Genomic DNA, 26,093 nt, shown 5'->3' with positions numbered 1-26,093 from the left:
TCTTGCTTCTGATTCTGAAGCTTCATAGCACTCAGCTTGCTTCAAGAATCCAAGAGCTATTTCTGATCATTCTTTCTTCTTGGTTCTGATTCTGAAGCTTCATAGCACTCAGCTTGCTTCAAGAATCCATGAGCTTGATTCTCTAAAGAGTTGCTTCATCATCTCATTGCTCATCTCGTTGCTTCTTATGTTGAACTTGAATCTTCGATTCCTGCAACAACACAACTTAAAAACATATGAAGCTTGCAGCTTCTGTTAGTAAATGTGGGGTCTTTCTACTCGGTAACTGATAATATTAATCAGATCATTTATCATATATTTTCTCCCCCTTTTTGTCATAACATCAAAAAGCATAAAAGATTCAGATGTAAAGCAAGAGACAAAAGGAAAGAAAAAAGATAACTTTTCATTGATTTCAACAAGAAGGATTACAAAAGAGGAATGCAGGAAAAAAGATGCAACAAGGATAGGAAACTACAAAGACAAAATGACTAAGACCCTAGCCTACGCAAAATCCGCGCCAGAACATCATGAATCCCGTCAGTGCTTGTAGTTTGCCTTGCCATGAAAGAGCAAAAATCAGCATTGGCTGCTTCTTGCGCGTCCAAACGAGAAGCCAGCATAGCTTGATTCTGATGAAGAGCTTCCAAGGTCTCCATCAGAGCTGAGGTTTCACCAGAAGAAGAGGCACCAGAATTTCTGCCAAAAGGGACAGCAATCTCAGCAGGGCGATCTTCTGGAAGGTCTTCAGCTAGTGCATCTTCCATCTCCTCATCTGAGTCTGACTCAGAAGTAGCCTTAGCATATTCTGGTTCAGGCAACTCAGAAGTTCCAGCTTCCAGCGCTTGAAGAATAGCTGCTAGGTTTGTTGGAGGAGTAGGACCAGCAACTTCAGCAGGATAAACCACTACTGGAAAGACCGTGTGAGGTGCTTTTTCAGAAGGGTTCATTCTGAACCAGTTAAACAGCCACTGAAAATCTTCAGTCAGCACAGGATACCATGGTCTCCACACCACGATGTCTCTGCAGGGATTTTCTTCTTCCAACTCATCTGCAGGTATCCTCTCTTCAAGAACTCTTCTGTTCCTGATGAGATGGTGATAGTTGCTTTCACCAACTTCCAACCGAAGACCACGAACACCAGGTGCTTCAGACACGATCCTTCTCTGAGTGTCTGTAGCCCTAGCCAGAAAATCCTAACGAAAGGTATCCCAAAGGTTGCATGTAGCATACTCATCCAGATGGTTAAGGTGAGCAGCACCCAGAATCTCCAACCAGCCATTTACATCAGAATGTAAAAGCTCCAGAAATGATTGAGGGGTAGGGGTTGGAGGGTTGACAGTGAACCTGGAGTCGGGAAAAACAACACTGTAGGGGTTAGGTGTTCTGGTGGGAAAAGGGTGTGAGAGAGATGAAGAAATATCTGAGGGATGGGTTGAAGGAGAGGAGATATCAGATGGTGAAGAAGGTGGTTCTGAGAGGATGAATGAGGAGGAAGAGGTGGTGGAGGTCTGTGAAGAGGGAGGTGATTGAGGGGTACCGTCGAGGGGTTGATACACACGTCTAGAGTAGTTTCCAGACATCATAGCTTCAAACGGGTTCACTTTGAGAGGGTCATAGGTGATCCTTACTCTTTTTGGTTTGGTTTCTTGTTCAGCAGTTGCCTTTCTCTTTTGTTTTCGATCATTATCTTGATTTCCAGAGCTTGACGATGGATTCATGATGAAGTTGCAGATATTGGAAACTGCTAGGGTTTATGATATGAATGCAAAGAGAGAGAACGAAAAAGAAACTGAATGCAAAGTGAGAGAAATATAAGAGGGAAAAGAAACGTTTGAAGAATATAAAAAGAAAACTGAAAGAGAATAAATGATGAATAGCATTTAATGTTACGTGACGTGAGGAGAGATAATAATGACAAAAGACGTGATTTGCACAGTTACCTAAGTAGACGTCCCCTCAACTGCACGCACGCTTGTCCAGAAATAGTGAACATGTGTTTACCATCTGGATAGCCAGTTACAACTGTTTTGCTTTTAAAGAGATTCTGAATCAACTTAGACAATGAAACGTTAGTAATAACAGAATCACAATTTCTAATTGATTTCAATCAGAACTTCTTATAAACAAAAAATACAATTTCATTTCAGAAGATACTCATACATAAGATCTTCTCATCTTCTCATTCTGGGCATAAATCCATACTGATATTCTTCAGAATGAACTTAAACCTATCTTCAGCAAGGGGTTTTGTAAAGATATCAGCCCATTGATGGTCTGTATCCACAAAGTTTAAGGATATAACACCCTTCTGAACATAGTCCCTTATGAAATGATGTTTAATCTCAATATGTTTAGCTTTTGAATGTAAAATAGGATTCTTAGATAAACATATAGCAGAAGTATTATCACAGAAAATAGGAATGTTACTCTCATATATCTGATAATCTTCCAGCTGACTTCTCATGCAGAGCATTTGTGTGCTACAACCTGCAGCAGCAACATATTCTGCTTCTGTTGTTGAGAGGGCAATAGTAGCTTGCTTCTTGTTGTACCATGAGATTAGATGACTTCCAAGAAATTGACAACTTCCAGAAGTGCTCTTTCTTTCTATTCTATCTCCAGCATAGTCAGCATCACATAATCCTACTAAGTTGTAATCTTTAGATTTTCTGTAAACTAAACCAACATTAGTAGTACCTTTCAGATACCTTAGAATTCTCTTAACGGCCGTTAAATGAGATTCTCTTGGATCTGATTGGAATCGAGCACACAAACAAACACTAAAGAGAATGTCAGGTCTAGAAGCAGTTAGATATAGAAGAGATCCAATCATACCTCTGTACAACTTTTGATCTACCTTCTTACTTACCTCATCCTTACCCAGTACACATGTTGGATGCATAGGAGTTTTGGCTTCTTTGCTTTCAGAAAGATTAAACTTCTTCAGAAGTTCTTTCACATACATCGTTTGATGAACATAGGTTCCATTAGAAGTTTGGTTGATTTGAATCCCAAGAAAATACTTGAGTTCTCCCATCATGCTCATTTCAAATTCAGCCTGCATAGACTTAGCAAACTCCTTTCCAAGTGTAGCATTAGATGTTCCAAAGATAATATCATCAACATATATTTGACAAATTAAAATATCCTTTTTAAATGTTTTACAAAAGAGAGTAGTGTCCACTTTTCCTCTAGTGAAATCATTTTCCAGAAGGAAAGAACTCAGACGTTCATACCAAGCTCTGGGAGCTTGTTTCAATCCGTATAATGATTTCTTTAATTTAAAAACATGATTTGGAGACATGGAGTCTTCAAAACCAGGAGGTTGATGGACATAAACTTCTTCATCTATGTAACCATTTAAGAAGGCACTCTTGACATCCATCTGATAAAGAGTGATGTTGTGTTGAGTGGCAAAAGAAATTAATAGACGAATAGATTCTAACTTGGCCACTGGTGCAAAGGTTTCTTGATCCGCTGTCGCGCACAGATCAAAACGAGTTATTTTTAGAACGTAGTACAGCGACAATGGCTCGAGTCGTATCGCAAGGATTCTTGATTTTATTAACTAAATGCAAAATCGAAATAAGGGGGGGTTGGTTTGGTGATCGAAAAAGTGATTATCAAAAGCAATTATGAAATAAGCTGTTGTGTGAAATAAGTGATTATGGGATAAGTTAATCTACCGATCCAGTTCCTACCAATCATCGATTATTATAAGATCACTATCCTAAGCGGATTCCAATCCCGTTCGATTACAATATAATTGACAAGCGCAACAATATTATATGAATTATATTACCCGTTTTCCGAATTAAGCATTCGGTTAAACATACAGCGGATTAACGATTAAGCATACGGTAAAACGCGAATAAATTGGGAGCATAGATCAATCAAACCAAACAATCTACTCTATGAATAATCAGATTAAGCAAATGATAAACATACAGTCGAATTGAAGGAATAGGAATTAAGCAAAATTATATTAATCTCATAGTAAATTGGAACCTGAATACGGCAGATTAACCAAAAGTGATTAGTTCGCCATGGATGGTTCGTACAAGCTTCAAGAATAAAATCGTGAATAGTCCGTGAATAGTGTTTTGGCTGCTGCCCTAGGAGAAACTAAGACAACCCGTTTTACAATCCAACTGGGTCAAACATACGACCCAGGCCCAAAACCAAATTGACCCGAAACTAAATTAAAAACTAGTGCTGCAACTTCAACGAGATTTCTGGCCCTGCTACAGTCCGATTCTGACTTCGACTCCAACATAAGAAATGTAGCTCTTTCTCTTAGCTTTCCGTCGATTATTAGAACGCCTCAATCGGACTCCCGGAACTCCAGTTATGATCGTTTCCGTGCAGACTACTAAAGCTGAAAAATAAATACGAAAATCAAATAACAATAAAAATAAATTAAAATATAAAAACTTAATAAAATAGAAAAATAAACAAACCAAACCATAGAAATTCCTAAGTACAAACATAAAGTAATGTGCATCAAAATGCACTGATCATTTCTGTATAATCAATCCCTTCTTGCTGACTATAACCCTGAGCAACCAGTCTGGCTTTGTTTCTTACCACTTCACCTTTCTCACTTAGCTTGTTTCTGAAAACCCACTTAGTACCGATGATGTTAAATCCTTTTGGTCTAGGAACCAAGTCCCATACATCATTCCTTGTAAACTGATTTAGTTCTTCTTGCATGGCAATTATCCAGTCTGGATCTTCTAGAGCTTGATCAACAAAAGTTGGCTCGATCAAAGAAACAAGACCTAATTGACATTCTGCATTGTTCTTAAGGAATGCCCTTGTTCTGATGGGATCATCTTTCTTTCCAAGGATCACATCCTCTGAGTGAGCTGAAGCAAGTCTAGGTGATCTTCTGACTGTAGGTTCTTCAGAGATTCTCAGATTCTCTAAAGATGCAGCAACTTGATCTTCTGATCCATTGCTTCTGAGACTGCCAGCTTCTGCAGCTTTGCTTCTTGGTTCTTCAACTTCTGATATATCAATATCAAAATCTGCAAAATTCTCAAACTGCTTTGGTTTTTCAAAACCAAGCTTATCATCAAACCTGATATTGATTGATTCTTCTACAATCAATGTTTCAGTATTGTATACTCTGTAGCCTTTAGAGCGTTCAGAATATCCAAGAAGGAAACATTTTTGTGCTTTAGAATCAAACTTACCAAGATGATCTTTAGTATTCAGAATAAAACATACACATCCAAAAGGATGGAAATATGAAATGTTGGGCTTTCTGTTCTTCCACAATTCATAAGGAGTCTTATTTAGAATAGGTCTGATAGAGATTCTATTCTGAATATAACATGCAGTGTTTATTGCTTCTGCCCAGAAATGCTTAGCCATATTGGTTTCATTGATCATGGTTCTAGCCATTTCTTGTAGAGTCCTATTCTTTCGCTCTACAACTCCATTTTGCTGTGGAGTTCTAGGACAAGAGAAATCATGGGCAATACCATTTTCTTTGAAGAACTCCTCAAAGAGTCTGTTCTCAAATTCGCCACCATGATCACTTCTGACCTTTATGATTTTGCACTCCTTCCTGTTCTTCCACAGTTCATAAGGAGTCTTATTTAGAATAGGTCTGATAGAGATTCTATTCTGAATATAACATGCAGTGTTTATTGCTTATGCCCAGAAATGCTTAGCCATATTGGTTTCATTGATCATGGTTCTAGCCATTTCTTGTAGAGTCCTATTCTTTCGCTCTACAACTCCATTTTGCTGTGGAGTTCTAGGACAAGAGAAATCATGGGCAATACCATTTTCTTTGAAGAATTCCTCAAAGAGTCTGTTCTCAAATTCGCCACCATGATCACTTCTGACCTTTATGATTTTGCACTCCTTCTCAGATTGGATCTGAGTGCAGAATTTAAAGAACACTGAATGTGACTCATCCTTGTGTTTCAAGAACTTTACCCATGTCCAGCGGCTATAATCATCAACGATGACTAATCCATATTTCTTCCCTCTGACAGATGCTGTTTTGACTGGGCCAAACAGATCAATGTGCAAGAGTTCTAACGGCCTTGAGGTAGAAACAACATTCTTAGACTTGAATGCAGGTATGGAGAACTTGCCCTTCTGACATGCTTCACAAAGAGCATCTGATTTGTATTTCAGATTTGGGAGTCCTCTGACCAGATTTAGTTTGTTAATCTGAGAAATCTTTCTCAAACTAGCATGACCTAATCTTCTGTGCCAGACCCATTGCTCTTCAGAAAAAGACATAAGACAAGTCACCTTCTGCTTCTCAAGATCAAAAAGATCAATCTTATAAATGTTGTTCTTCCTCTTGCCTGTAAATAGGATCGAGCCATCCTTCTGACTTACAGCCTTGCAAGACTTTTGATTGAAGATTATATCATAACCATTGTCACTTAATCGACTTATGGACAATAAGTTATGCGTTAATCCTTCTACAAGAAGTACATTAGTTATGGAAGGAGAGTTACTGAGACTTATGGTTCCAGAGCCAATGATTTTGCCCTTCTGATCTCCTCCAAACTTGACTTCTCCACCTGGTTTAAGCACCAGGTCTTGGAATGTAGACCTTCTTCCCGTCATGTGTCGCGAGCACCCAGAGTCCAGGTACCATGACGTTTTGCTTTCTGTCCTCTTTGCCGCCAAGGATATCTGCAATAGGAATAATCTTTTCCTTAGGTACCCACAATTTCTTGGGTCCTTTCTTGTTAGTTCTCCTCAAGTTCTGATTGAACTTGGGTTTAACAAAATATTTAGCAGGAGGAACAGCATGATATTTCTTATTCTGAGTTCCATGATATTTCTTAGGTTGTGTCACATGATTATTTGTGTGTGTTATGTGAAAACTTTGTGCATGTGATGTGTGCTTAATATCATGGGAGTGGCCAAATTTAAATTGGTTATACAGAGGCTTGTATGATATTTTCATATCTTCCACAGATTCAAGCTTGTATGGGATTTCACCCTCATAACCAATGCCAACTCTTTTGTTTCCAGACACAGCATATATCATAGAAGCTTGCTGACTTCTGCCAATACTTCTAGATAAGAACATCCTGAAACTTATTGTTTCAGAATATGATTCATACTGGGAGTGGATTTTTCTGAATCAGAAGGAGATCCAACATTATTGGATAATTTTAAAACTTTTTCTTTTAATTCAGAATTTTCCAACTCAAGCTTCTTAGTTTCAAATTCAAATTGCTTTTTCAGCTTTTTGTATTTGATACTAAGATGAGCTTTTAATTCAAGAAGCTCTGTTAGACTGGAAACTAAATCTTCTCTAGATAGTTCAGAAAATACCTCTTCAGAATCTGATTCTGATGTAGATTCTGATCCATCATCTTCTGTCGCCATCAGCGCAAAGTTTGCCTGCTCTCCTTCAGAGTCTGATCCTGATTCTGACTCAGAATCATCCCATGTTGCAATAAGACCTTTCTTCTTATGAAACTTCTTCTTGGGATTCTCCTTCTGAAGTTTTGGACACTCATTCTTGTAATGTCCAGGCTCATTGCACTCATAGCAGACAGGCTTCTTCTTGTCAGATCTTCTGTCACCAGAAGATTCTCCTCGTTCAAATTTCTTTGAACTTCTGAAGCCTCTGAACTTCCTTTGCTTGCTCTTCCAGAGTTGGTTCACCCTTCTGGAGATCATGGACAGTTCATCTTCTTCTTCAGATTCTGATTCTTCAGAATCAGAATCTCTACCCTGAAAAGCGTTAGTGCATTTTTTAATATTAGATTTTAATGCAACAGACTTACCTTTCTTCTGAGGTTCATTAGCGTCAAGTTCAATCTCATGACTCCTCAGGGCACTGATCAGCTCTTCCAAAGAAACTTCATTCAGATTCTTCGCAATCTTGAATGCAGTCACCATTGGGCCCCATCTTCTGGGCAAACTTCTGATGATCTTCTTTACATGATCAGCCTTGGTGTAGCCTTTGTCAAGAACTCTCAATCCAGCAGTCAGAGTTTGAAATCTTGAAAACATCTTTTCAATGTCTTCATCATCCTCCATCTTGAAGGCTTCATACTTCTGGATTAGAGCAAGAGCTTTAGTCTCCTTGACTTGAGCATTTCCCTCATGGGTCATTTTCAATGACTCATATATATCATGGGCCGTTTCCCTGTTAGATATCTTCTCATACTCAGCATGGGAGATAGCATTCAGCAAAACAGTCCTGCATTTGTGATGATTCTTGAAATCTTTCTTTTGATCATCAGTCATTTCACTTCTCGTGAGCCTTACACCAGTAGCTTTAACAGGATGTTTGTAACCATCCAACAGAAGATCCCATAGATCAGCATCCAGACCAAGAAAGTAACTTTCCAGTTTATCTTTCCAATATTCAAAGTTTTCACCATCGAATATTGGTGGTCTAGTATAACCATTGTTACCATTGTATTGCTCAGCAGAGCCAGATGTAGATGGAGTTGGATTTGAGGGATCTTCACCAGCCATCTTTCACTAAAGCGTTTTTCTCTTCCTGAATCTTTTCTAAACACGGTTAAGTGCTTGCACCTTAGAACCGGCGCTCTGATGCCAATTGAAGGATAGAAAAACACTTAGAAAGGGGGGTTTGAATAAGTGTAGTCTAAAAACTTGAACGATAAAAACAATATGCACAGTTATTTTTATCCTGGTTCGTTGTTAACTAAACTACTCCAGTCCACCCCCACGGAGTGATTTACCTCACCTGAGGATTTAATCCATTAATCGCAACAGATTACAATGGTTTTCCATTTAGTCCGCGACTAAGTCTTCCAGAGTATCTTGATCACAACCTGATCACTCTAGGAACAAATGCTTAGACACAAGCTAAGACTTTCTTAGAGTATCCTGACCACCACGTGATCACTCTAATTACAACTGCTTAGACACAAGCTAAGACTTCCTAGAGTATCCTGATCAACACTTGATCACTCTAGTAACTTACAAATTAATGTAATCAATTCTAAGAGTATTACAAATGCTTCTGAAAAGCTATAATCACAATAGTGATATTTCTCTTAACGTTTAAGCTTAATCTCACTAATATATTACAACAACAATGTAGTGAGCTTTGATGAAGATGAAGTTTCTGAGCTTTGAATTGAACAGCGTTTCAGCAAGTTAATATTCACAGAATTTGGTTCAGAGTTGTTCAGAATTCATCACCTTGCTTCTCATCAGAACTTCATATTTATAGGCGTTTGAGAAGATGACCGTTGAACGCATTTAATGCTTTGCGTGTTCCGTACAGTTTTGCATTTAATGTTTCACGCTTTTGTCAACTACCTCGAGCCTTGTTCACGCTGTGTCTACTGACGTTGCCTTTAATAGCTTCCAACGTTCCTTTTGTCAGTCAGCGTAGCCTGCCACCTGTACTTTCTTCTGATCTGATGTTTGAATATAATATTTGAATATCATCAGAGTCAAACGGCTTGGTGCATAGCATCTTCTTGTCTTCTGACCTTGAAGTGCTTCTGAGCGTGATACCATGAGAACTTCAGTGCTTCTGCTTCTAACCTCAAGTTCTTCCGATGCTTCCATAGACCCATGTTCTGATTCTGCCTTGACCATCTTCTGATGTCTTGCCAGACCATGTTCTGATGTTGCATGCTGAACCTTCTGAGACAAAGCTTCTGAGCGCTGATTTGTGCATACTCTTTATATATTTCCTGAAATAGAAATTGCAATGTATTAGAGTACCACATTATCTCACACAAAATTCATATCCTTGTTATCATCAAAACTAAGAATATTGATCAGAACAAATCTTGTTCTAACAGAAGGATGGTGGGATGAGACTATGTATTGATTACCGTCGGTTGAATAAGGCAACCATCAAGAACAAATACCCTTTGCCAAGGATAAACGACTTGTTAGATCAATTGAAAGGAGCCTGTGTGTTCTCGAAGATTGATTTGCGGTCAGGTTATCACCAAATCCGTGTGAAGAGCTCAGATGTGCCAAAGACTGCATTTAGAACCCGTTATGGTCATTATGAATTCTTGGTAATGCCTTTCGGTGTTACGAATGCTCCAGCTGTTTTCATGGATTATATGAATCGGATATTCCAGCCTTACTTAGATCAATTTGTGGTAGTCTTTATTGATGACATTCTTATTTATTCTCGTACTCCACAAGAGCACGAAGAACACCTGAGGATTGTTCTGTCGGTATTACTAGAAAATCAATTGTTTGCTAAGTTAAGTAAGTGTGAGTTTTGGATGACGGAGGTAAGATTTCTTGGTCATGTCATATCTCAAGGAGGTGTGGCAGTGGACCCGTCAAAAATTGAAGCGGTAATTAATTGGGAGAGACCGAGCAATGTCTCAGAAGTCCGAAGTTTATTGGGCTTAGCCGGCTACTACAGAAGATTTATAAAAGGGTTTTCTCAATTGGCTTTACCAATGACTAGACTTACTCGGAAGGAGTGTCCTTATGATTGGGATTCGGGGTGTGAACAGAGTTTCATGGGCTTGAAGGAAAGATTGACGACTGCTCCTGTTTTAATTGTTCCTGATCCAAATAAGTCCTATGAAGTATTTTGCGATGCTTCCAAGAAAGGATTAGGAGGAGTATTGATGCAGGATGGTCAGGTGGTAGCATACACATCTTGACAGTTAAAGGTTCACGAAGAGAATTATCCAACTCATGATTTAGAATTGGCTGCGGTTGTTTTTACCCTAAAGGTGTGGCGTCATTACTTGTATGGAGTTCATTTTGAAATGTTCAGTGACCACAAGAGTTTAAAGTACCTATTCGATCAGAAGGAGTTGAATATGCGTCAGAGGCGGTGGATGGAATACTTGAAGGATTATGATTTTGACTTGAAGTATCATCCAGGCAAGGCGAATAAAGTGGCGGATGCTTTGAGTCAGAAGGTGTTAAAGAGGGCTGAATTGATGATGTTAGAGTATGCATTATTGGAAAAATTTCGAGATCTAAACCTTCAATTTGTTTGGACCCAAAATGGAGTATTGATGGGAAACTTGAATGTTAATTTATTTTGAGAAATGACATTCAACAAGCACAAGTGTCTGATACTAAGTTACAAGAGGTGTTGGTTCAACCAGGGTTTACTCGAGCTACGGATGGAGTGATTATGTTTAATCAGAGGATTTGTGTTCCGGACGATGCGTTATTGAAAAGAAGGATTTTGGATGAAGCTCACAAGGGTGCTTTCACTATACATCCGGGTTCTTCAAAAATGTATCAATATTTGAAAAGAGATTATTGGTGGTCCGGAATGAAAAGAGATGTCGCGGTGTACGTATCAGAGTGTGCTGTATGCCAACAAGTAAAGATTGAACATCAAAGGCCAGGTGGATTGTTACAACCACTAGAGATTCCAATATGGAAGTGGGATAGTATTTCAATGGATTTTGCGGTTAGTTTACCTCGTACTCAAGGTGGATATGATTCTATTTGGGTGATTGTAGATCGGTTGACGAAATCTGCACATTTCTTAGCCGTGAAGACTACTTACAAGGCAAGTCATCTTGCACGGTTATTTGTCGCAAAAATTGTGAAGTTGCACGGTGTACCCTCTAGTATTGTGTCGAATAGAGATCCAAAGTTCACTTCGAGGTTTTGGAGAGCTTTTCAACAAGCGATGGGATCTAAATTATGTTTGAGCACGTCGAACCACCCTCAAACGGATGGTCAAACGGAACGAACGATACAAACCTTGGAAGATATGTTAAGAGCTTGTGTGCTTGAAAGTAGAAGAAATTAGAAGGAGCTTTTACCATTGATTGAATTTGCATACAATAACAGCTATCACGCGAGTATCGGTATGGCACCTTATGAGGCATTGTATGGGAGAAAATGTAGAACACCGTTGTGTTGGTCAGAAGTTGGTGAGGATAGAATTTTGGGACCCGAAATTATTCAAGAGACCACGGACAAGATTAGAATGATTCGTGAGAAGGTTAAGCAAGCACAAGATCGTCCGAAGAGTTATGCGGATAACCGTAGGAGGCCTTTGGAGTTTATGGAAGGTGACCATGTATTCTTGAAGGTTACTCCGAGGTTGAGGTTGAAAGGACCGTTTAAGTCGAGGAAATTAAGTCCGAGATACGTGGGACCGTATGAGATTCTAGAAAGGATTGGTGAAGTAGCTTACCGTTTAGCCTTACCGCCTTCTCTATCAGAAATGCATGATGTTTTTCACGTGTCTCAACTACGAAAGTTTATTCCCGATCCTCTTCAGCCGGTGTTACCAGATGCAATTGAGATAGAATCAGATTTGACTTTTGAACCCTTACCGAGCCGCATAGTGGGAAGAGAGACTAAAGTGTTGCGAAACAAGGAGATTCCTCTTGTTAAGGTTCAGTGGGATGCGACACATCCGGGTGATGCTACATGGGAACTTGAATCGGAAATGCGGGATGCTTACCCTCACCTTTTCAGGTAATTCTTAAATTCGAGGACGAATTTCTATTTAAGGGGGGGGATGTAATACCCCGTATTAAATTAAATGCTCTAATGTTATTAACTGACACTGAGGTTTTATCAATTGGTACATTAGAGATACTTTTGGACATTAAGTTAGTAGTGTTAACTTAAAGATATTTTCTTATATCCTTTTCCTTCTATTTCTTTCTCATTCTTTGGAAACAACACAAGATTCTAGAGAGAAGGAGTAGAGAGAAGGAGGAGCAAGAAGAGAAAGAGGAAATCTTGGATTTCTGAAATTCTGGTATGACAGAACCCAGATGTCATATACGATGTCGTGACATCTGGTCTGTTATAAACGCAGCAATGGTAGGATAGGATGATCTTTAATTTTGGTTCAACACCTGTATGCTAAACTATCATAATAATACTGGAACCATTTATGCATAAATATAACTCAGTTATCACAACCAGATTTTGATCTGAGGTGGTTCTGTAAAAGAGCAAGCTTTGGAAGTATTCCCTGATGTCATATTGGATGTTACGACATCTTATACCAGATTAATAAACCAGTGCAGAAAATAAAGAACAACATACAAACAGTAACGAACACACAGAATTGTTCACCCAGTTCGGTCTAACCAACCTACTCTGGGGGCATACCAAGCCAGGGATGAAGTCCACTATTAGCAGTATTAATTTAGAGCTAAACTTCCAGTTTACAACTCCTCACTTAATCACTACCCAATGACCCCTCTACCTAGGTTCTCCCTAGATATGGAATATCTCCATTCCACTCCCAATCATAGCAATGATGTCTAGCAGTCAACACCTCAGCCACTGCATCGACGGCTTAATTACCAACATTCAAAGCACACAAATAAACATATCTTAGAGTTGCTTCAAAGCTTCCTCCAAGCACACAACTCCACTCATTGCTTTACAACTTCTGAGTGAATAAAACAAACCTCTTACCTACAGGCTTCGAGGCACAAATCAGTGACCTTCCCACAAACCGGGAGGTTCTCCTACACGGCTAACCCTAAAAACTACATCTTGTCAATACTTGGCCAGCTTCATAAACTAGGTTACAAAGTTTCCTATTTATAACCTATTCCCAACTGGACTTGGGCTTACAATCACAACATTATTTGCTGTTACAAATCACAGAAAACTTTCTGCTAAAAACAAGGTCTTCAATCATAAGTTTCCTAATTTATCTTCATAATTAGAAACTGCATAATTCTCGAATATTCTAATCTTGATTCTCTTGACCTTTAAACCTGCGCCACATAGTATTGCATAATATTCCATAGAATATTCTGCATCTTTTGAGTACTTACTGAATCTTTATATTCCAGCTCAGCAGGCGCGTGACAGCTAAATATAACAGTAACTGCTGTCAAATACTGATGTCACAGAGCATGTCGTGACATTCCATAGAACATCTTGATGTTGTACCTGTTCTGCATAAATCACAGCAAACAGTATTCTTCACTTCAATTCTCTGCTTCTCACATATCAGGGTGCCAAAAAAACAGCCCATGATTTGTTCTATTACTGATGTACAATCATCACAATCTTTAGTTTCCCAAAATAAAGACTGAGATAAATAAGGAAACATAATAGAAATAGAATAGAAAATGTAGCAGCTACTGCTGTCAAACACTGATGTCATGACGTCGAGCATGACATCCAACTCACAGCATGTATTAGCTTACACAACTAGAACCTGCATAACCTTTAACACTACACACCACATGTCATGACCTTAGTCAAGACAACAGAATACACATGAATGTTTTACCACAAAATGCAGCCAATCAAAACATCTACAATCTCCCCCTTTGGAAAATTTTTGGCTAAAACATTCTGTCACCACATTAGGGAAACATAGTAGAAAAACAACTAGCAAACTACCAGTTATGCAAAGCACATCAAAACATCAGTCGTGCTGAACAAGTTCCACAAGCTACACTATCACATAACATGAACAGAACCAACTTGTTCAATATGATCTGGGGTGACACTCTCTTCTCCCCCTGTTTGGCCATAAATGTTGCCAAAGCAACGGACATCTCCCCCTTAAAAGTTACTCTTCATGACATGACCACCTTGAGACTGTATATTGCAACTGTGAAGAGCCTTCCAACACTTGTTGACATGCAGCCACTAGACGAGTTCAAGATTTGTGGATACCAGACGCACATGATTAGGTTCAACCATTCCCAGAAAAGCGGACTGTAATGATACATCTTGTTAAATAAACCTTTTCATAAGAAACTCCCTCTAACTAAGTTGAAAAAGCTCCTGCTGACTTGGACCACCTTCATTATGATGATAGAGTATAACAGACCAAGATAGTTTTCTAGAATTATATCTTGAACTAAGAAGACACTCCCCCTATCTGAGATAATTTGTGCTTCATACAGGAAAACTTGTAATGATGAGTGGAAAATATAAGACGCATCTTCATATCTTCAAGAGCGCACCCTCTGCCCAACTAACTAGCTGACACACTTCACTATTACAAAGTAACTACTTTACAAAATATACTCACATCAGAATTTAGATGTTATAACATCTTGTATAACATTAAGATACAGTTGAACAGCTCAGTACATTCAACTAACTCCACTTCTCTTTCTTCAACAGATTCAAGTCTACCACCTTATCTCCACCTTGAAGTAGAAGAAACTTCTAAATAGCTCTTGAACATGTCTTCAACAGATAGGTCTGAACCTAATCTTTACTGGTGTCTTCAAGTGTTGTGATGTAACATACAAAACAAAGCATCACATACATCTTCTTCTTCTTCCACATAGTTGATGTAAATATCCAGCTCCCATCAAGACACTCACCATCTCCTATATGTTTCTTCTTCTTGAATCAACTCACCAGCCAACCATTGCCTTTCTTAATGCTTAATTGAAGATAACACAGAACTATAATTGATGCATAGTTCAAATCGGACCATGGACACTTCATACACATACTTAGCTCCCGATAGAGTATATGAATCTGTATTCAGGCTGTACATCCAATAAGTACTAAGTCTCCCGTCAAAGCACCTATTAGTCACTCAGATAGAATTTGCTGCTCACACCAGGTCCTTCTAAATGATCTCTTCTTCATACATGAAAGCATTGACAATGATGTTACAACATCTGTTATGACATCATTCATTTAGACTCTTTGGATTTCTCATTCAACATCTCCTGTATGACACTTGGGGAAAGACAAATAAAGCACGACCAACACCATCAGCTCAGCTACACATCAGTCATGATTAAGGGATAATATATGCCATATCTCAATAAGCTTTTCTTCATACTTCTGTTCTGACTGAGATAATGGATGCCACAATCTGTACCCCATGATGAGATTCCCTCAACAAGGTTTCTGGAACAGATTCACTTATGACATAACTCCTGAAAATACCTCAGATTCCACACAGTAATCTGACTCCCTTGAATCATCACACAATATTCAAAACCATATTTCACTATGCACGATACACAGTATTCAGTTTTCACCACTAACTGTTCTATGGTTAAGAAAACAATTCACACATCTGGTTCCTTTGATCAAAAGAACATACCAGATATAAGCTCATCTTGAATTTTCATAGAGGTCTCGAAAAGAAAACCTGAATGAATCCTTTCACTTGCACTGAGCTCTACTTCCAACTCCCATAAGCTTATGCCTGAAATAAACTGACATTTGGGATGGAAGGTTCAGTTGATTGTATTCTGACCAATCAACACAAAAAGCAGATGTCTCCTCTTCCAGATCAGGAGTAGGTTCCAAACAAATGTACTCACACTACATAAGTTTAGCACCAGAACATCTGTTCTTCAACTGGTAGCTGCATACCAGTATGCCATCAGTTCCTTCTTCTTGGAACACACAATTCTTGACAATCTTGAAGATCATCAAACAACTTTGCAGATAAATATGAGGAACACTGATTATTTGAACCTCTTCAACCTCAATAACCATGCCTTTATGAGTGGACTTGAGAAAAGATTTCAAGTATCTTTGACACTTGTACTAAAGTTGAGAACAATCTGCTACAAATTCTATTGAAAACCATATAACCCTAGAGATCTTCTTTCAAAGATAGGATTATGCATCAGATGCTATGCAGCAGAAAATAGCCATATATCAACAGAGATTACACAGTGCTTACTCCCAGAACCAGTTGTAAGCATGACATCCAAGAATTGCAGCTGAACAATCCAACAATATGCTTGCTTCTTCTTCAAGCAACACAACAAGACCTAACCAATATTCTGTCCAGAAAGAAACAGATAAGCACAAAGAATACCTTATCATTAACTTCACTTCCGCATGAAGGTTTTGACAATCTTCTTCTCTGTACCTTGCTATATGCTGAATAAAACACCCCAAATTCTTCACTCCCGCATGAATCATTTGGATATCCTCGAAACCAGTAACACCATCTTCCCTTGCCAAGAGAATACACCTGTTTTGGTCAGTTTGGTCCAGTCTTCCACACATAGGTCCATCCTCCACTTCTAGGGACCATACAATATGAACATGAATGTTCAAACAATCATCTACCTCCAACAACCAGAAAGTATCTCCCATGGATCTCATCCAGAAATAGACAGGATGCCTGCTCTGATACCAATTGAAATTCTGGTATGACAGAACCCAGATGTCATATACGATGTCGTGACATCTGGTCTGTTATAAACGCAACAATGGTAGGATAGGATGATCTTTAATTTTGGTTCAACACCTGTATGCTAAACTATCATAATAATACTGGAACCATTTATGCATAAATATAACTCAGTTATCACAACCAGATTTTGATCTGAGGTGGTTCTGTAAAAGAGCAAGCTTTGGAAGTATTCCCTGATGTCATATTGGATGTTACGACATCTTATACCAGATTAATAAACCAGTGCAGAAAATAAAGAACAACATACAAATAGTAACGAACACACAGAATTGTTCACCCAATTCGGTCTAACCAACCTACTCTAGGGGCATACCAAGCCAGGGATGAAGTCCACTATTAGCAGTATTAATTTAGAGCTAAACTTCCAGTTTACAAATCCTCACTTAATCACTACCCAATGACCCCTCTACCTAGGTTCTCCCTAGATATGGAATATCTCCATTCCACTCCCAATCATAGCAATGATGTCTAGCAGTCAACACCTCAGCCACTGCATCGACGGCTTAATTACCAACATTCAAAGCACACAAATAAACATATCTTAGAGTTGCTTCAAAGCTTCCTCCAAGCACACAACTCCACTCATTGCTTTACAACTTCTGAGTGAATAAAACAAACCTCTTACCTACAGGCTTCGAGGCACAAATCAGTGACCTTCCCACAAACCGGGAGGTTCACCTACACGGCTAACCCTAAAAACTACATCTTGTCAATACTTGGCCAGCTTCATAAACTAGGTTACAAAGTTTCCTATTTATAACCTATTCCCAACTGGACTTGGGCTTACAATCACAACATTATTTGCTGTTACAAATCACAGAAAACTTTCTGCTAAAAACAAGGTCTTCAATCAAAAGTTTCCTAATTTATCTTCATAATTAGAAACTGCATAATTCTCGAATATTCTAATCTTGATTCTCTTGACCTTTAAACCTGCGCCACATAGTATTGCATAATATTCCATAGAATATTCTGCATCTTTTGAGTACTTACTGAATCTTTATATTCAAGCTCAGCAGGCGCGTGACAGCTAAATATAACAGTAACTGCTGTCAAATACTGATGTCACAGAGCATGTCGTGACATTCCATAGAACATCTTGATGTTGTACCTGTTCTGCATAAATCACAGCAAACAGTATTCTTCACTTCAATTCTCTGCTTCTCACATATCAGGGTGCCAAAAAAACAGCCCATGATTTGTTCTATTACTGATGTACAATCATCACAATCTTTAGTTTCCCAAAATAAAGACTGAGATAAATAAGGAAACATAATAGAAATAGAATAGAAAATGTAGCAGCTACTGCTGTCAAACACTGATGTCATGACGTCGAGCATGACATCCAACTCACAGCATGTATTAGCTTACACAACCAGAACCTGCATAACCTTTAACACTACACACCACATGTCATGACCTTAGTCAAGACAACAGAATACACATGAATGTTTTACCACAAAATGCAGCCAATCAAAACATCTACAATTTCGATCATTTCTCCGCTGATTCAACTCATCTTCGACATCAGCGACTCGTAATCGAGGTGGGTTCTAGTTAGGAACTTATAGATTTGATTTTGGATGAGAAATCATAAGTTTGGATATTAGGGATTTAATAGAGAAATCTAGGTTTTGAACAAATTCATCAATGTTCATGAGCAAGTGCTTATAATCCGTAAATATATCATCTATAGGTTGTATCTATGCTCTAATATGATCTGGAACAGGTTAGGATGGTTTTAGATGGTTTTGAACCATGGATTTTGTGTGTGAAGCAGAGCTGAGAACTCAGTTCTCGCGCGCTTCGCGGCGCGAACGGGGCTGCGCGGCACGAACTATGCAGGTTTTTAGGGGTTTTGATTCTGCCTTCAGTACGCGGCGCGTACATGAGTTCGCGGAGCGAACATTGTTGAAATTATGAGGGTTTGCTTCTGCCAGAGGGTTCGCGGCGCGACCTAGCTGTTGCACGGCGCGAACTGAAGCTTTCTTAACCAAATTCTTTAGCTTAATGAGAAATTGTTTCGATCGTAACTTTTGAACCGTAACTCTGTTTTAATCGCCGTTCGAAGTGGTAGGAAGCTAGGAGTGTGTACTTTCTAGTAGTGTAAGTTTTGGGAAAAGGGGAGAATTATTTAATCGAGAGTCGGGTCATTGCTTGATTTCTTGGGTTGGTTTTCGTTCGGAACCATGAGAGCGTTATGCTTTTGGTATGATGCTTGTTTACTCTATAATTGTTGGTTGAGTTCTATTGCAGGTGGATTGGTAAACCTTTGTTATATATATATATATATATATATATATATATATATATATATATCAGAGAGGTTTGAATAATTTCATTGTATATGAATAACGGATAAGTGAGGAAAACCTAGGATGAGACATTATATGGAACATACGTGTTTGGAATCTTATGAGGAAAGGCTAACAGGCCTAGTGGTTTGCGGAAGCGATCACCATTGTTGATGTATTAATCGGAACCGTTGTATTTCTTTATTTCTTTATTTTTCCTTTGAATGCTAACAGGCATTCTTCGTGCAGAGAGGCACTGTGCAGAGAGGCACATAATCTTGGCAGGTTTGATTCCCGCTTTTGTGTACGAATGGAACCTACGGGTAGAGACTTGTGATGGTGTACGGGCCTTGTGAAGTGACGATTCATGGGGAAAGGCTCATGAGTCTGAATCCATTTCGTATGTCAAGATTTTCCAAAGGATCCATGACTCGTGCCACCTCCTAGACGTAGAAGGGGACGGGAATATGGGGATGCCTTGGTATTGGTTTCCGATTAGTAATCTTGTGTTTGAGTTGTTGAACTCTAAGTATGATTCCATATAATGTTAGTGTGTGAACTCAAGGTCTAGTTCCTCTTATGACTTGAGACTTATAGGTTAGAACCTTGTAAAGCCGAGAGGATCCATAAGATAGGGAACTCACTGAGATATTTTATCTCACCCCATTATATATTGATTTCAGGTACTACAGGTTCCGCGAAGGGTAAGGAGAAAGCATTTGATTTCCTTATTCCTTATTCTTATTTTGGACATGGCGAAGCTTCCGTTGTGGATTTTCTTTTGAGATCATTGTTGATCTAGTTCTTAGTATTTTGTTTTGAACATCTTGTATGTATTATGCCGTTGTTAGAACTTTGTATTTAGGGCATTAATATGTATAATGTGTTGACTAGGAACTTATAAGTATTTCAGTACCAAATACTTGGATTCATGTATATGTATATGCTTTGATGTATGTATTTATATATGGGTGTTACAAAGGCTCAAGAAACTAGGGTTTTATTGTTCTGAGAAGAAATCAAAGGATCTAAAGCTCCAAGGAACCTCATATGGTTTGTGATGTTTCAAATTACCACCATGACAAATTTCAAGTCTCAATTCAAAAGATTGATCACTCAATTATTCAAAAAGTCAACAGTCGACTAGTTTGACTTAAAAGTCAACTATGGTCAAAGTACAGTGAAAACTCTTGATTTTTTGTCAACATCCTCATATTGAAGTATCATTCACCATTTGATCAATAATTGATCATGGTTCATCAAGGAAAGATCAGAAATCAACAAATCCAAAAGTTTCTAAATTAGGGTTTTCATAGGAGAAAGTCAACTAAACTTTGACCAGCCATAACTCCTACATGGAACATTAGAAATTTTCCATCAAATCTCATTTTGAAGGAAATTTGATTCTCTACAATTTTCTCTCTCACATGCCAAGTATAAAAATGCATCATTTGAGAGATATGGAGCAAAACATTATAGGTCCTTTTCAAAAGTCAACCAAAAGTCATTTTTTTCAAAAGAACACACAAGGAGCATGGAAAATTATTTTGATATGAGACCAAAAACACTAATTAGAGGACTCTTTAAGGTACCTAAAAAGTCCTAGAACTCCTCCATACCCCAAAAATTGAGGGAGATAGGCCTTGTAAAAGTTGGACTATTTTGGAGGGAAAAATGTGAAGAAAAAAGATTCCAAATAAATATTTTTACAAAGAGGCCCAACCTTTTATGGCCCAAACTTGATCTTCAAGTCCTCAAGGAGCTCCAAATCTAAACCCACGAATTTATGACAATTATTTGATTTTTTATTGAATTTATTCACTTAAAATGTGATTTAAATCAAATAATTTGGGAAATAGGCAAAGATTTGATTTCAAGGAGATTTTCAATCAGAATCAAGCTTTAAAATATACCACAATTATGTCTAAATTCGTGCAAAAATATATTGATGATAAAAGATTGAAATAGGACATTTTTAGAAATATTTACAAATCAAATTTCTTCAATTTCTCAATCATGGATTCAAGAAGATTTGTTCCTGTTTTGTTGACCTAATATCTGTCTCATATAAGTATACAACAAACCCAGATGCAAGGTTTCACGTTTTGGCAATCTTGGAAACCCTAACCGAGCTCACAAAGGCAAAGAATTTATCAAAATCATTTTCGGAGTTTGAAGCTAATCCAAGGCATCTCATCAATCCTAACACGTCCCTGAAGGCATTTGGAAGCGATTCAGATCTTTACACTCGAGAAACAAGTCCAGAATCGGCCTTAAAACGCTCACGGTTTGCACCCTTTAAAATTCTTTCGATCTCTCCAAATCATGATGCATAAACATTATTTGAACTCATATTATTGCTTGTGATTATGTGTGGAGTATTTTTCAGAAAGGGAACAAAACCTTAGGCAACGGTTTTTTCCCATGGCTATTGACCTGCAGATCTGAATCTAACAAAATACAACCAATAAATATATTTCAGAGGCATAGATCGACTGTAAATCATCATCCGAACGCAATGGTATAAGTCTTAGGGTCCAATTTTTCCTGTATCAAATAATCCCAATTTAAAGCTCTTGAACCCTATTGTGAATACAAGCCCACACTCACAAAGGTGTTTTTGATCTATGGCAAACTCCACAAGCAAACAAGCAACAAGGCACAAGCAAAAGAACTCAAGGAAAAGCAAGTTTGGCCATTCAAGACAAAGCAAGTCGACCTGCTCTCATCTAGGTCGACCCAAAACAAGGAAAACAAGGAAGATTCACAAATGCCACAGATAGGTCGACCTACTCACAATCCAGGTCGACCTAAAATGATGAAATTTACACATCTCACTGTTAGGCCGACTCACATAACAACTAGGTCGACCTAAACTGAAGAAAAGTCTTCAGAACGTGTCCCAACAGATTTCTGGTCGACCTAAACCTTCAACAGGTCGACCTAACTGGGAAGAATTTCATCCAAGTTTAATCCAGCTCTGTTAGGTCGACCTAAGCACTACAAGAGGTCGACCTATTTGATCAAAAAGGCCAAAATTGCTGATCTGCTATGCTCCAACTGATCAGCTCTCAGATATATGATCTAATGTTCATTATTGAATATTCAACACTAACAACTGAAAGATACACAAAGGCTTCTCATCTTCGATCATCGACACAACTCCAACACAACTACACACAATCATTTTTGCGTTGAGGGTTTGCATTCAAGATCGATAACGTCCATGGAACAGAATTGAAGATTCCTAGTGGGTGAAGATTTGTGGGGTTTTTGGTGAATAAAATCCGAGGGTTTTGTCCTCCAAGATTGGTGAATCTTGGGGGTTTTTATCAAGAGGTTTCATCAAGGATCCAGCTGAGTGTGAAGATTGAAGAAAAAGGGTTCAAGTCAATTCAAGACATTGCAGAAAAGGGATCAAGTGAAGCTCTTGGGATACCTTGATCTGGCTCAAGATTAAGGGGGAAGAAGATTCAAAGGATCGACAAATTTGGTTTATTGTTTATCGCTTTGTTATCTTCTTTGTATAAACTGCTTTCAACATTAATGGAAGATTTCCTAATTTCAGTTTGGAATTGGGGGCAGACGTAGTCGTAGCAAGGACGATCGACGAACTGCCTAAACAAATATCGTGTTCTTGTCGCTTTTATCTTTTCATTTACGTTCTGTTCGTATTTGGTTATAATTGCAAATTGATCAACGATTCAAGTGTTAAAATTGTGAATTAAGAACTTGCATAAACATCACAATTCACCACACATTGAATCACCATCAATTTGAACATTATCACCAAGTGTTTGTCTTTTTGCTTCTTCCATTATCACTGCATTGCAAACCAAGGTTTATCAAATTAGAAGTTAATCGATTTTCTTTAGTGTAACAAATTGATTCGATAATCTATCCTGTCATTGTTAATCCCAATTATCTTGTGGTTTTATCACATATACAACCCTCGCAATAGCGGTCCGGAATAGACGCAAGTCGATTCAGAACCGCTTTCGCTTAAGTTTGAAATAATTCCGAAAAACTCTGTGAGATCTATTCACCCCCCCTCTAGATCCTTAAGCCTAGTGTCTAACAAGTGGCATCAAGAGCTCTGGTTTATTCCGTGCTACGTGAAAAACTTAATGGAAAGATGGCTTCCGGACCTAAAGGGGCTCACAATAGAGCTCCAGTTTTCAACATTGAAAACTATGGCTATTGGAAGGATTGTATGTGTGTTCACATCAATGCTATTGATAGGAACATGTGGACAACAATTGTCAATGGTCCCTTTCAGATCACCATGACAAATGCAGCTGGTGCCGTTGTTCCAAAACCAGAAAATACTTGGGATGCTGAAGATGAAAAGAGATATGGATACGATTGGAAAGCGAGAAACATTCTAATCTCAGCTCTAGGAGTTGATGAATACTATCGCGTTTCCCATTGTAGATCCGCTAAAGCTATGTGGGACACATTGCAAGTTGCCCATGAGGGAACGGATGATGTCAAACTAGCAAGAATCAAGTTTCCCATGATGGAAGATGGTGAATCCATCGAAAACATGCAAAAGAGATTCGTTCATTTGAAAAATCGTTTAAACTCTCTTGATAGACCTGTTTCCAATGCAGTTGCTACTAACAAAATCTTGAGATGTTTGAACAGGGAATGAGACTGTTTGTGCGAAGATACAACAAATACCTAAAGAAAAATGGAGCAAAACATTCCGACAAAGGCTTGATCAACTATAGAAAGCAATCAAACAAGTTCAAATAAGATGATAATAAGAAAGGAAAAATCAAAGGTCCTTGCTTCAACTGTGGCAAAGTCGGTCACTACAAACCGGATTGTCCATACCTTAAGAAGGAGAAAGAGAAGAACCAAAGGAAAGGTCACAACAAATCTAGAAGAGCCTACATAGCATGGGAAAGTGATTCATCTAGTGAAAGCTCATCAAGTGATGAAAAAGAATCAGCAAACTTATGTCTTATGGCTCATCAACACAAGAAAAAGAAACATGTAAGTCATCTTAAACCTGAACTTGTAGATAAAGTATCTCATTCTCAATTAAAACTTGCTTTTGAAGAATTACATAAAGATGCAATTGAAGCTTTCAAACTTTTGGCCTCAAATAAGAAAATCTTTTCATATCTTGAATCAAAAGTTGAGAAAACCGAAAAGGATATGGAAGCTTTAAAACAATCTATGCTAGATATTCAAAAGGATAAAGTTGAGATAGATCCTACATCATGGTTTGGTTGTGAGACATGTCATATTTGGCAAAAAGAAGTAAGATATCTAAAAGCCAAATTAGACAAGGCTCTACAACCAAAAGTGACTTTTGCGGTTGATCCGAATAAGTTCAAAAGATCGTATACTCCTTTATATAGTAAATACACTTTTGTACCAAAAGTATCAACTAGCAAAATAGCATATTCTCATCATATTACCTGTCACTATTGTTGCAAAAAGGGTCATACCATTGAAAAATGCAAATTTAGGAGGATTTTGGTTCCTAAAGGAGTATTTCAATGGTTGCCCAAGTGCAACAAATTATGTACAAACTACCAAGGACCCAATGAAAATTGGGGACCTCCCTCTCTAAATTAATTTTGCAGGAAAAGTGTCTTGACTTTGCCGAAAGGTTGTGGTTCCTTGATAGCGGATGTTCAAGACACATGACGGGAGACATATCACTTTTCGTTGAGTTTCACACAAAGAAAAAGGGGTATGTCACCTATGGAGATAACAATCGGGGAGCTATACTTGGTAAAGGAAGTGTAGGTAACCCCTCTACCACAACTATAACTGATGTATTGCTAGTAGAAGGTCTTAAACATAATCTCTTAAGTATAAGTCAATTGTGCGACAAAGATTTTAAAGTGACGTTTACAAATTCTGGTTGCACAATAGAACATACTAAGAAAAGAGACATTATGTTTAATGGCTTAAGAGTAAACAACATCTATATTCTTAACTTGGACGAAGTATCTAAGTCTAGTACCAAGTGTCTAATTGCTCTAGGCGAAGATTCATGGCTTTGGCATAGACGCCTCGCCCACATAAATTTTGACTTACTTAACAAGGTTGTCACAAAAGACTTAGTAATCGGCTTACCAAAAATAAAGTTTTCAAAAGATCATATATGTGATGCTTGTCAAAAGGGAAAGCAAACAAAAACCTCTTTTAAATCAAACAACGTGGTTTCATCATCACGCCCCCAATTTTCATTGGATCCTTGGTAGTGAGTACATAATTTGTAGCACTTGGGCAACCATTGAAATACTCCTTTAGGAACTAAAATCCTCCTAAATTTGCATTTTTCAATGGTATGACCCTTTTTGCAACAATAATGACAGGTAATATGATGAGAATATGTTGTTTTGCTAGTTGATACTTTTGGTACAAAAGTGTATTTACTATATAACGGAGTATACGATCTTTTGAACTTATTTGGATCAACCGCAAAAGTCACTTTTGGTTGTAGAGCCTTGTCTAATTTGGCTTTTAGATCTCTCACTTCTTTTTGTCAAATGTGACATGTCTCACAACCAAACCATGATGTAGGATCTATTTCAACTTTATCCTTTTGAATGTCTAGCATAGATTGTTTTAAAGCTTCCATATCCTTTTCAGTTTTCTCAACTTTTGATTCAAGATATGAAAAGATTTTCTTATTTGAGGCCAAAAGTTTGAAA

The sequence above is a fragment of the Vicia villosa genome, linkage group LG7, assembly GCF_029867415.1.
Source record: "Vicia villosa cultivar HV-30 ecotype Madison, WI linkage group LG7, Vvil1.0, whole genome shotgun sequence".
Classification (NCBI taxonomy): Eukaryota; Viridiplantae; Streptophyta; class Magnoliopsida; order Fabales; family Fabaceae; genus Vicia; species Vicia villosa.
The sequence above is the reverse complement of the archived record's forward strand: the minus strand, read 5'-3'. Positions refer to the sequence as shown.